Here is a 12,607-nt window from a genome sequence, read left to right as displayed (position 1 = left end):
GCATCTATAGTGGGAGTTGACAGCTCACACCTTGACAAAAGTTGTTTCTTTAGATGATGGTTTTAGGGATCTGGATTTAAAGTAGGGCCAGCAGGGAGGAGGGGAGAGTAACTATTCCTGGGATGTTTGATCACAAGATGTACTGTTTTCACCCAGGTCTGAAGGGAGGTGGTGACAGAAGTAAATGTGTTATTCTCAGAATGAGCATTCAGATTACAGCCACTCCTCCATTTTCAAGGCAAACACACCCAGTTGCCCCCCCTAGTTGGGAAGTGGGATGTAGAGGGCTAGTTTGTTGCATTTTGTTGACTTTATCTGGAAGATTCAGGACCAGGCTGGGAAAGTACAAAGGCCCCTGGTACAAGAGGATAGAAAACTCACTTGCTTCCTTATCTCTTAAGTGACACTTTTACTGTACCTCACCCTACCCTGACCTGGCTAGAATCCACATGATTAGATTGTAAGTTTTGGTTCCCAGACAAGGGGGCTAGACAGAGGAGGGAGCGGGGAGTCTCTCCTTAGGAATCTATAAAAGGTCTGTTTTTGCACCCAGGCATTTGCATTTGCCATTAAGGCATCTGTCTTTCTCAAGAGGAAAAGAAATAACTGCCTATCTTTTGTCTTATTTTCTGACTCCAGTTTTGTAATTGAAATGAGAGGTGGGTGGTCATTTTTAATCACACTCATTTGGTGAATTGGCCAGGATTCCTGGAATGTCAGAAAGACCCTCAGGTTCTTCCTTCAGTGGGCACAGGATGTCCTCCAGTTATTTTGGCCACTTCCTCATGGACAGAATGCTGAGAGTTTTCTCTCTCTGCCACCTTCCATGCCTAGAAGGATAGGAAGGTGAAAATAAAAAGCAGAGAAGATCTGAATCACAGCAACAAGGATTATGTACATGGGTGCACATGGAAGGTTTGACATCCCAAATCTGTTGAGAATTTGAAAGACTGAAACACTCAGGGCTATCTTGCAAGATCTTTTGGCCTGAGATGTCCAAGGGTGAGAGACTGAAGGCTCATTGCCAGGAAGAAAGTTCTAGACATCTTGATTTTGATACAGACAAATACCTGGGAATGGACCAGGAAAATTCAGAGTTGCAGAAATAATACGAATTAACACTAAAGGTACCTAAGGTACAGAATTGGAATAAGTGTAAAAATAAATGAATAATTTTTCTGCAGCACCTAAAGCTAAAGTTTGTACAATGAAAGAAGGAACTTAAACAAAACAAACAAACAAAAAACAAGACCCATCTCCCCTCCCACAGATCTGGATGAGATGAACTGACTCAGAATGGTAAGTAGGGCGAAGTGGTCCTGGGACTGTGTGAAATCTGAAGCAAGATTTATTTAACTCTTTGTTGTCTGTCCAAGTAAATCTTTGTTGTCATGTGCACATAAGCAGGAGACTGGGGGGGGGGGGGGAGGGAACCCTTTGTGATTATGTTAACTTCCTCTCTCTCTTTTCCTACATTCCTGAAAGTGGGAGAGGTTTGGAAAACCAGAGAGTGAGTTAAGTAATTAAAATTTTTAAAAAGGAGGCACTTACGTGTGAATTGTGAGCCTCCTAAACTCCAAGATAGTTTAACTAAATGAAAAGAAGTTATTCCTTAGGTTTTATCCTCTATTTTGGGAAAGCTAGAGGCAGGTAAAAACATCTGTTCCACCTCTTCCCCCCTTTTCTTTCCTGCTGGTCCCAGAGAGGGAAAGTGGGAAGGACAGAAAGAGATGTTTAATCTCTCAATTGGATGTCCTAAATGGCATTTATTTTAAAGTTAGAATATGTGTACATGTAGTTTTGAAAAATAAAACCTAATTCCTAATCATGCCTGTTGAACTGAGCAAAATGAATATAAAGGTCAGGATTCAGTATTATTGCAAAATTGTCTGCCAGGTTTATAAGATTTAAGTTTTTTTAAGCATTGTTATCCTCTACCAATCTAGTAGTGGGAAAGCATGCTATTATCATTGAGATTTAAAGTAACCAAAATTGGTAAAGGATTTAAACTTTTAAACATCAAGAATTGTTTTCATTTGAGTAAATTAAAATTGAGAATTGACTAATGCCTTTCTTAATACTGAAAATAGGTAGCCATCCTGCTTGTCAGAAAGAGTGCATTTTAAAGTCAACAAAGAGATGAAAGTAAACTCATAATAATTGCTGGCTGTTTAATTAAGTGCATTGATTCAATAACTTAAGAGTATCAAAATTTAGTACCAGCTTTATAGAAGAAAGAGATGAAGCATTACGATTTTGTGTAATCTAGGAAAGTGCTCACAAGTGAAAAAGCATTTTTCAAGAGCATTGGGAAAGAGAAAGTTTCAAGTCTATAAGTTTGAAATGGAACATGTATCAGTAGTTTGGAATATGGCCAAAAGCATTATGAAATATGATTGTATTGTAAGGGTTGCTACTAAAGTATGTACTGTAATAATGGTGGTTTTTAGGATCATAATAAAGGCCCTTTCCACTGTCTTTGATGGTATTTTAGTGGAGTTCACAAGGACTTAATAGAGAAGGTACTAAGTGTGATGAAGAGTAGAAGTGTAGATGGGTTGGCTCCTACTCTCCTTTCACCTTCCTTGAGTGAGGCTAATGATAGCTGTTGCCTGGGTAAATTGGGGTTCCCTGATATAAAAGGGTGATGGAGAGTTGAAGAAAGGTCTCCCCAGTAAATCAAACCCTGAGCAACCTCAGTTTCCAGGGCACAGAGAGAATCCAGAGACAAGCCTAGGTTTAGGATAAGAATGTTTTCATTGTTTGAATGGATTTTGGTTTAATCATGAATGATTTGTTAATTTATAGTGTGAACTAAATTAATGTCTGAGGCAAATTGGTTAAGAAAATATGCTAAAGATATAGCATGTAAATGATGTCATCTTTAAAAAGAATAATAATCTGGGCTCTTTGGGGCTACTAATTAGGCGGTAAAATAATACCTGGTGGAGTGAAATTTATTTGAATAATGATGGTGAAAAGAAAGTAGAAGTCTGTTGAGAGGAATGTCATATGTAAGTTTCAAGAATATAGGATATATGAAGAATAAAAAGGCAAAAAGGAAGTTTAATTCTTCTTTGAGCAGAGGCTTTGAAGGAAAAAAGTGAATGTTTTGACTAACAAGTTTAAGCAATTCTATAATTGTTTTTACTGAAATTCAATAACTATCTCATTTCCCCACTACTAAAGAGGAGGGGAGAGCCTCATGGCCCTCTGCCTTCTGAGAGAAGTAAATAAATTGTAATAGGTGAAAATAAAATCTTTTCAATTAAGATCTACTGTAAAATTGAGTCTGTGAGGACTGACATAGGGAAAGAATAAGGAAAATACAAAATGGGTATTTACTTTATGGGAAAATTAAAGAGAAAAACATTTTATCTGTAAACTTGTAGGACTTTAAGAAGTCATTAGAGTGGAAAGCAATCAGCCCTGTAAAATAAAAAACTTGTTTGGGTTATGGAATTTCAAGAAAATGGAATTGGATTACTGGGAAGTTAAACTTTTCTGAGCTGCAATTCATGAGATTTGCCATTTGAAGTAAAAGTTCTTGATATCTATAATCTTTCCCTACTTTTTCCTTTTATAACAAAATACTATAATAAGAAAGTGATGCAAATTGTAAAATGGAAATTCCATACCCCCAAGCAACCAAGTGAATTTGTAATTGAAGGTTTAAATTTTTATCAAGTTCTAGGCAAGTGGAATTTTGTTAATCAAAGAACTGCATTTGCTGTCAAGGTCCTATAGGAACAGTTATAAAAAAGGACCTCCCCTTTTAATTGACCATAAATGGAGCTTAGATCTTAGGCTCAGAATTATAGACCAGTACTTTCTATATCTCTTACAGAACCTGGGGTAGAGAAATATATCTGCAAAAATGGTGTTACTTATGTGTTCATAAATGCTTTTGAGATCTACCTTGGAAAAGATTTTAGCAGGAACATCTCAAGGATCTCTACAAGCAATGTGGGGGAAAGGAAGCAAATTTCCTGAAAAGACCCATCCCTGACTGTCAGAAGATGATTTCTGAAGATGGATTTGTTGGCTACAAAGAGAAGTTACCCAAGTGCAAGGAAGTCTTATGTTTAATCAATGTTATTAATTGCTATTATGCCGATTTCCTCTGTTTCTCTCAGGGAATTTAACAATTCCCTGCTTAAATATTCTAGAATTTATTCAAAGAATAATTAGGAATATGTAGATAATAGTTACTAAACAATTAGTGACAAAGAAGAACAAATTATGGTCATAAGAAGAGTGATATTTCTATACTCTGGAGGTCAAGGCTTAGACCTCAAGACAGAGTCAAGAGAAATTTGTGATAGATGGAATAAGAGGAGGTCAAGTAGAAAATAGAGGAAGGATGAGACCTGGAGGTCCTCTCACAAACCTGGGGAGGACAAAAGAAGCCAGAGACTTCCCTGAACCATAGTCCCTTAATAAGGCTCTGAGGATGGTAGGCAAATAGTGATCAGAGTTTTGCTTGAGCACCTCATCCGAAGGTATTTGCAGAGGTTGATGAGGGCTTTGGAAATTAACTGGAACCTTCACACCCCATGGCATCCCACCCCAGTGGTAAAGGGGAGATTCATTCTTGAGAATATATGTACACTGCCTCTCACACTGACTCTTTCTTCCCAGCAGAAGAGGACATTGATGGCCCAAATCTCCACCTTTAGGGTTCCTGGTACACAAATTCCAACCAGAGGACTGGGTCCTGATTTGAACCTGGAAAGAGTCTTCCAAATCCTATTAACCACCAACACAGCTGTAAGAACTGCTGACAAGACTAGGTCCATTCTACCTGGGTGAAAGGGCCAGCAGAGCCACCTGTCATCTGGATGACTGTAATTATTACTGACCAAGCCCTGAAAATCATCATGAAGAAATCTCATGGCACTTGATGGTCCTGAATTATTTCTATATGGAAGAGTTCCTTGGGGAATCTTGGAGTTGTTGTCTTGTTGATTCTAATCTTAAAGCTTTCTCTAAACTGTGTGACAGGGAAGATGGTTGTCACTCTCTGGCCAGGGTGGGGATCCTTTGGGGTTTGCCTTCTTGTTCCATGCCCCACAGGACATTACCCCCAGAACTGACACACACACCGAGCTGTCGAGTTTTATTGTTTTGCTTTTAGTGGCATTATTGGCAGCAGTAGGGATCTTTTACTGCAGTTCCCTACATTTACTGCCTCCATTACCTTGGGTCCCCAAGACGCAAAGGGCACTGATACTAGCATTAACATGGATGATCGTAGCTTCGAGGGTAGTGATCCCTTGACCTTCTGAGGCCGAGATATGGAGGAGGTCAAGTGGGTAGACAAAATAATCCAATCTGAGGAAGAGGGGAGGGCCAAAGCACAAAAAATGAGTCCGAGCCCTTGTAAATGGGAGGTTTTAGGATTGCCTGCAATGATGATGACTGAGGATCCTAGATGAGCCTTTGACACAGAGGTTGTGAGGAGTCTTATGGTTCAGAGTACAGAAAAAAGCAATAACTCTGCCTGTACCACCAGCAGCCCTGTTGTTCCCTTTCCTCTGGATACGAAGTCGAATTCCAGCGGGTGGTTACCCTCTTGGGAGAGCTAAATCCAGGGGATGACTAAGACTAGTGGCACAAAAGGGAGCTCTGGCTGGAGGAGGATTCTGGAATCATGCTGCGCGTATCTCAGGGCACCTGAGTCAGGTCCAAAGCGGGAACATGCCTGAGCCTGGAATGTGAGCGACTGGCCTGGATGTTCTCATCTAAGCATCTCTTCTCCAGCAGATCTCTGGTGGTCCCATGGGGGAACCACACTCAGACACGTCCCAAGGGACTGGCTTGGGGTATGTGCCTTGGTACAATTGCCAATCCCCTTCACAATGATATATCTGAACCCAACCACTCAGCTAGACCAGTCAAGGCAAAAGAGAAACACTTTGGTTTCTCCTGAAGGCTGCTTTGACCAATCAGTGTGCCTAGATGCAATAGGAGTGCCTAGAAGAGTCCTGGGCAAGTTTAAAGCGAGGTGCGAATCCCTTTTGGTGGTGCCATAAGCCAGAATCAAGGACATCCATTATACTCAGCAGAGGTTCCTAAAGTACCCTGGGGACACAGTCAGGGGATGCTGCCAGTCAATGGCACAGGAAAATAGATTCGTTTAGACATGATGTTAGCTAAGGAAGGTGGTGCCTGTGCCATGTCCCAATAACACTGCGTCACTCCGGTCAGTGGCCAGAGCTCTCCAGGGACTAACTGCCCTTTCAGAAGAATTAAGCAGAAACTCGGGGGTGGATACTACTTCTTGGGTCAGCTGGTTGGACTCAATTTTTTACCAGTTTAGAAGTGGTTTTCCCTGATTGTTGGGGGTTGACTATCCTGATTGAATGATAGTTGATTCAAACAACTTGAATTCTTTATGATTTGTGCATTAGGAAGCCTTTTAATTATTCACTGCCTTATTCCTTGCCTCATGAGGCTATTGAAAACCTGCAGCTGGTTGTTATGCAACTATAGAATTCAGAAAGGAAGGAGATTATCGCCTCTGAGGATATCTAGATTTAGAGAGGGAAACTGAGGCAAGGGAGGATGCCACATCTCTGAAAATAAAATGGAGGGGATGAGTGAGATAGGATTAAGAGCATTATTATCATTCTCACCCTTCCCGCATTCTCAAGGCAAAGACACCAAGTTGACACCCTCAGTTGGACAGGGGAATGTAGAGAACTAGTTTGTTTGCCTTTTGTTCATTGTTTTTCTGGAAGATTCTGGGACAAGGCTGGGAAAGTACAAAGGCCCCTGGTGCAAGAGGATAGACAACTCACTTGCTTCCTTATCTCTTAAGTGACACTTTTACTGTACCTCACCCTACCCTGACCTGGCTAGAATCCACATGATTAGATTGTAAGTCTTGGTTCCCAGACAAGGGGGCTAGAGAGAGGAGGGAGCGGGGAGTCTCTCCTTAGGAATCTATAAAAGGTCTGTTTTTGCACCCAGGCATTTATATTTGCCATTAAGGCATCTGCCTTTCTCATGAGGAAAAGAAATAAACAATTACTTATTTTTACTCTCATTTTCTGACTCCAGTTTTGTAATTGAAATGAGGGGTGGGTGGTCATTTTTATCCTACCCATTGACCAAGGTGGTGATGTTTTCAGAAGCTTGGCACATGTGTCCTCCTGCCTCACTCTGAAGTCATTAGTGATGAGCTAGCTAGGCTATATATTTCCTACCTCAGCAATGGGGGTTGACTGGCAAGTGATGTCAACATTAGAAGGGATGGGTGACCTCCTTCTCAAATTTTGTTCTCCTTTTCATTTTGTGGGGGATGGTCTAAAAACAAAAGCACCCCCAGAGTGTCACAGTTATGTCTCAGGTCCTTGGGTCCAAGATCATGGGTTCTGACAAAAATTGAGAAGAGGTGAAGATGATGACTGGATTTGTTTGGTGGGTGTTAACTCCTGCTTTACTCATTGCTGCTTCAGCTAGATTGCCTTCCTTGACTGAGAAGTGTATGGAACAGAGGCATGAACAGTGGACTCCCTCCACTTAAATGAATACATAATCTCAGAGTCAGGAAGCCAAAGTATAAGACAGACTTTATTGTACCTGTCACAGAAGGGGACATCCCCAGTTTTGGATGCCTGAGGAATGCCAAAGTATTGAATTCAGAAGCAATTTGGATTTTTTCTAATCACAGAAAGACCTTCTCCCACTTCCCTTGTTCCTTTTCCCTTCATCCAGTCAGATTCCACTTGTGACTTCCAGGCTAGGTCTGAGAGACAGTGAGATAGGGCTTGGGGAGGAGCAATGTATGCCTTGGCAAGGGAACTGGATATCTTCAAGAAAGTTGCGGAGTTGTAAATGAACCTTGGATGGGGAGCTTTTGTTCCTGTTGTAAGTTGGCCTCCATGTTCCCAGTTATCAATCATTCTTCCTGGACTGGTTCCTAGACTGAAGCCTGGCTCTGGACCTGACAAGCCACCCAAGGTTTTTGAAATGTAGAAGACAGGCCAAATGTTTTACTGAGGAAAAGGGACAGTCTTATTCTAAGAGGGAATACTAACTCTGGCTGGGGTTCTGAAAATATTGGGGTTACAAGCCAAATGTCATTACCCTGAGAACTATACACTTAATTCCATCTCCCACAGAAGTGACAGTTGATGCAGCAAATATGGTGGTAAGCTAAGCGCAGGGATTTTAAATGGGCTAACCAGCCATGAGCACGTGGTTTTTATTTTGTATCTTCTTTATTCCTTGATTTTGAATGATCCTTAATAAACCTCCTAAACTATAATAAAAAAAGTGACAGTTGATATGGATGGCAGAGCTACCTCTTTTGCCATAGGGCTCCCTCCCTCACCATATGGTGGCTATGAGCCTCGTGGTCTGGAGAGCTCTGGGATTCAGTGGAGTCCTGGGCTTACCTGCCCATTGGTGGCAGTTAGTTGGCAGTTGGGGTAGAAAGAATGAAAAAATTCTATACAATTTGTTGGATTGGGGGTGGGGTTTAAACTGGGACCAGTGGTCACTGCTATTCCTGGAACTGCTGCTCACAGGGTCCGTGGCTGTCTCCTCTTTTCCTCCGTGCATTAGAGAAAGGGGTGATGAGGGTATTGACTTGTCTAGCACACAACACCATCTGTCTCACCTTCAGGAAACCTTGGTGCCTTAGCTAGGCGACTCAGCGGGGACAGCTGGTTAGTGGTTAGTATTAGAGGTATGCAGAATGAAGAGTATGTCTTATTCCCAAATGTATTTGTTAATATGGCAATAGAAGTAGAGCAAAGGAGCAACACCCCCTGAGGAAACATGCCAGCAGGAAATGAATGAAAGGGAGAGCCCTTTTGGAGAGGAGTTGAAGTACCAAGCTCTCCTAGGAAGAGCATGGAGAAAGCCCTACTCTTCCCCCAGACTGCCCTGAGGAGTGAGTGACGGACAATCTGGAAGATCTTAATCACTAGAAATAAGAGAAGCTGATAGAAAAAAAGGCAAAGGCAGCTTTACTGTAGAAAAATTGGTGGGGAAGGGGGAGGAGAGGGAGGGAAGGGAAAGAAAAGGGCTATAGTCCACCAGCTGCATGCTCTGGGCAAAATGTCCCTCTCTCTGTTCTCCATAGAAGCACAGACTTTTTATAAGAAGATTCCCCCTTCTCTCTCATCGAACCCTGTAAGGGGAGGGGTACTGTGAAGTTTAGAGTCTTGAGCGCCTGGTTTTCAACGCTATGTACCCCCCAAGTCCCCATGATTAAAGCCTGTGACTCTCGTGCATTTTTCAGACTGGGACAGTAGATGCATTGGAAACCCCCTGTTCCTTTCTGGCTTCAGCTTGACTTGGTGATACCTCCTTACTGATTCCTGGCTTCTAGTCTGGCTCTTCCCTGAACTGACTACTAAAAAGCTCAAGCTTTTACCAGAGAAGTTTGAAGGAATGTAGGGGAGACAGAGGGGTAGTTTTATTCCAAGGCTGTCTAAATGGTTCTTGAAAATTGAGGTTACAAAGCCATAAGCACTACTCTGAGAATTACACACTGAATCTCATCCCCCACACAGCTTTTTACGGTGCCCTAATTAGCACTCTTTCCCCCTGTGACCAAACAAAACCATTTCCCCTTTTCTTACTGAATCTTAATAGCTTGGATAGTACTCTGTTCAATCTGCATTCACAGGTTAGTGAGGAGCTGAGTTGTGATGGAAACTGACAGTTGGAAAAATTCCCAAGAGAACCTCAGTCCCTTTTGAAAATATTGCAAGAGATGTCTCTTCCTGAAAGACCGTGGCCATGTCTAAATGCTCACTCAACCTAGATATTCCCCACCTTTCAGGAACTGCCTGGAACTTTGGGAGGGGAAGGAAGGAAGGACAAGATACAGACAATGTAGCACACACAGGTGGTGGTGGGTGGCTAAAGAGGATCATTGTAGAAATTTTCTATAAATTCTGAGTTCATCTATATATCGTCGACCATTGTTTTGAGTCGACCACGCAGAGCAGGGCCCTGGTCCTTTGCCCAATTAGCAATAAAGGCTGCATTTTCTGTCTGCATCCTATCATGACTCCTGTCTGCTCATTAGAGTGATTCCTGGGGTGCATCCCCCTCAAGAACCCACTCCACACAGAGGTAACAGGGATAAAGGGTTTCTTACTCCCTAGGCATTGCTAACAGTGTGTTTGGCTTATACTTTCACAATAAACATGGAATAGGAACAAGAAAAATGTGACTAATGTTTGGTAAATATGAGGATGAAACTTTTTGTAGCATCTTATATTTTTCTCTGATGATCTACAATTACTCCACAATTTTAGATACAATAGAATGATAAATGTGATTACAAGAAAAAGAAAGAAATCCAAGGGGGAGGGGGGGATTCAAAAATACTATGCAACAAATTCAGTGTTAAAAGGATGATATGACTCATTAATAATTTAGACACATATGTTTAGGAAAGGGTGAGTAACCTGAATTTGTACTTGATACAATTTATTCTAAAAAAATATTTTTTCCTCAAATATGTCTTCATTTTTTTTTTTGTTAGGACAGCTCCATAAAAACCTCTAGTTTTTCTCCATTAATAATTATGACTACTAGAAGTAGAATGAAATAATTCTAAAAGTTTTAAATAAAACTGATTATTTTTGCATTTTAATCATTAACTAATATTCATTAAAATGATTGCACTTTCTAACTTAGATGAAAACTTTTTTAAAATTATGCTGAATGTGACTTAAAAATGCATCATTAGAAATTATTCATTTTAATCAAATACCATTCAAATGATCTTTACCAAATACATTTGTCATGGTTTTTTTTTTTACTGTTTAGTGCAATTATTTTTAGCTAATGATTATCAACTGAATGAGAAACTGATATGAGACACTTTGTGTGCATGTTGTGTGTATATGTTGACTGAAGATAAAATGAGCATGGGGAAAAGAGAGGGAACAATATCTTTGGAAAAAATGGGATGAAATAGTATCACTTGTGCATAGAGGGATTTTTTTTTGGTAAGGGGAAGGGCTATCTTGTCATCTGATACTGAGATGAAGGAGAAGATAGTGATAGAAGCCTTGATGTGAGATGAAGAAGGTAGAAAAGAGAGCTCTTGGCATAGAGAAAAATCATTTTTTCAACGAAATGAGGCAAAGTTCTTTGCTAAGAAAAGAAAAGGAGGAGAAAGCTATGGAAGTCTTGAGGAGGTAAGAAAAAGTTTGGAAATCCAGTGACGATGGTATTGTTAAATGTAACTTAATGTCCAGCAACTACAAGTATTATATTTTATAAGGTTTGTTATTAATCACTTGAAATAGAAGAAATAAAAGAACAAAAGTATAAAAACTAAGTAAAACCACATGGGTAAAATTCTCCTACCTGGCTCCCACTCAACCTCCACAAACACCTTACCAGAAGCAGATAGAGAAGGAGGAGTTACACCCACGACTTTATCTTCAAAGCCTAAGCACTTAACAGTGAGAACAAAAATGGGAAGCTGGGAAAGAGAGTTCTGGGAATAGAGAATTAGGGAGGTATGGAAGATTATCTCAAGAAGAATTGCCTATAATGATGAGGGGATGGTTGATTGTTATGGAAGATGAATGTGTAGTGTACCAATCAGGGTGTAGAAGATAGTGATTGAGTTTTATCTAGAAGAAGAGATTTTTATGAGGTAGAGGCAGTGCATTTCAGGTATGAATCAGAGAGAGACAGAGAGACAGAGAGAGAGATGGGAAATAGCATCTTGGTGAACAGTAGAGAAAAGGCTAGTTAGATTAGATCATAGAGTGTGGGAAGTAGAATAATATTCATTGAGTTTTGAAATAAAAGATTGGGTCAGGTTATGTAGAGCTTTAAACCTTAAACAAAAGAGTTCATATTTTATCTTAATGGCAGTATGGAGCCACGGATGGTGATTGAGTGTACATGAAGAGTGACATGGTCAGACCTGAAGGAAAAACATTTAGGAATCAAAATGTAGAACTCACTTCAGTAGCACATATACTAAAAATAGAATAATAGAGAATAGATCATAATGATCCCTGAACAAGGATGACACACAAATTCGTGAAGCATTCCATATTTAAAAAAAAATAACTTGAGGGGGCAGCTGGGTGGTTCAGTGGATTGAGAGTCAGGCCTAGAGACAGGAGGGTCCTAGGTTCAAATCCGACCTCAGACACTTCCCAGCTGTGTGACCCTGGGCAAGTCACTTGACCCCCATTGCCTAGCCCTTACCACTCTTCTGCCTTGGAGCCAATACACAGTATTGATTCCAAGATGGAAGGTAAGGGTTAAAAAAAACAACAACTGCTGGGAAAACTGGAAAACAATATGTCAGAAACTAGGTATAGATCTATAATTCACACTCTACCAAGATAAGGTTCAGCATAGGTACATGATTTAGATATAAAGAGGGATACCATAAGTAAATTAGGGAAACAGAATAGTTTACTATAAATCTGTAGAGAAGGGAAGAATTTATGACCAACTGAGAGAGAGCATTATAAGATATAAAATGAATAATTTTATTTTATTAAATTAAAAAGCTCTTGTACTAACAAAACCAATGCAACCAAGATTAGAAGGGAAAATTTTTTTATCACAGATTTCTATGATCCAGGTCTAATTTCTTAAA

At 40.3% G+C, this 12,607-nt stretch overlaps 1 long non-coding RNA gene and 1 other non-coding gene across 2 annotated transcripts; both read left to right on the top strand.

The window, feature by feature from the left end:
• The first annotated feature begins 255 nt into the window (after window positions 1–255).
• On the top strand, window positions 256–7,051 carry LOC103095378 (uncharacterized). Its single transcript, XR_467130.3, has 2 exons — window positions 256–1,299; window positions 4,645–7,051. It is a non-coding gene; the product is annotated as an uncharacterized LOC103095378 (long non-coding RNA).
• Window positions 7,052–11,949: 4,898 nt separating this feature from the next.
• On the top strand, window positions 11,950–12,056 carry LOC130454149 (U6 spliceosomal RNA). The gene has a single exon (XR_008911827.1). It is a non-coding gene; the product is annotated as a U6 spliceosomal RNA (small nuclear RNA).
• Window positions 12,057–12,607: the final 551 nt, after the last annotated feature.

Source organism: Monodelphis domestica, chromosome 4 (genome assembly GCF_027887165.1).
Source record: "Monodelphis domestica isolate mMonDom1 chromosome 4, mMonDom1.pri, whole genome shotgun sequence".
NCBI classification, from domain to species: Eukaryota; Metazoa; Chordata; class Mammalia; order Didelphimorphia; family Didelphidae; genus Monodelphis; species Monodelphis domestica.
The sequence above is the reverse complement of the archived record's forward strand: the minus strand, read 5'-3'. Positions and strand labels throughout refer to the sequence as shown.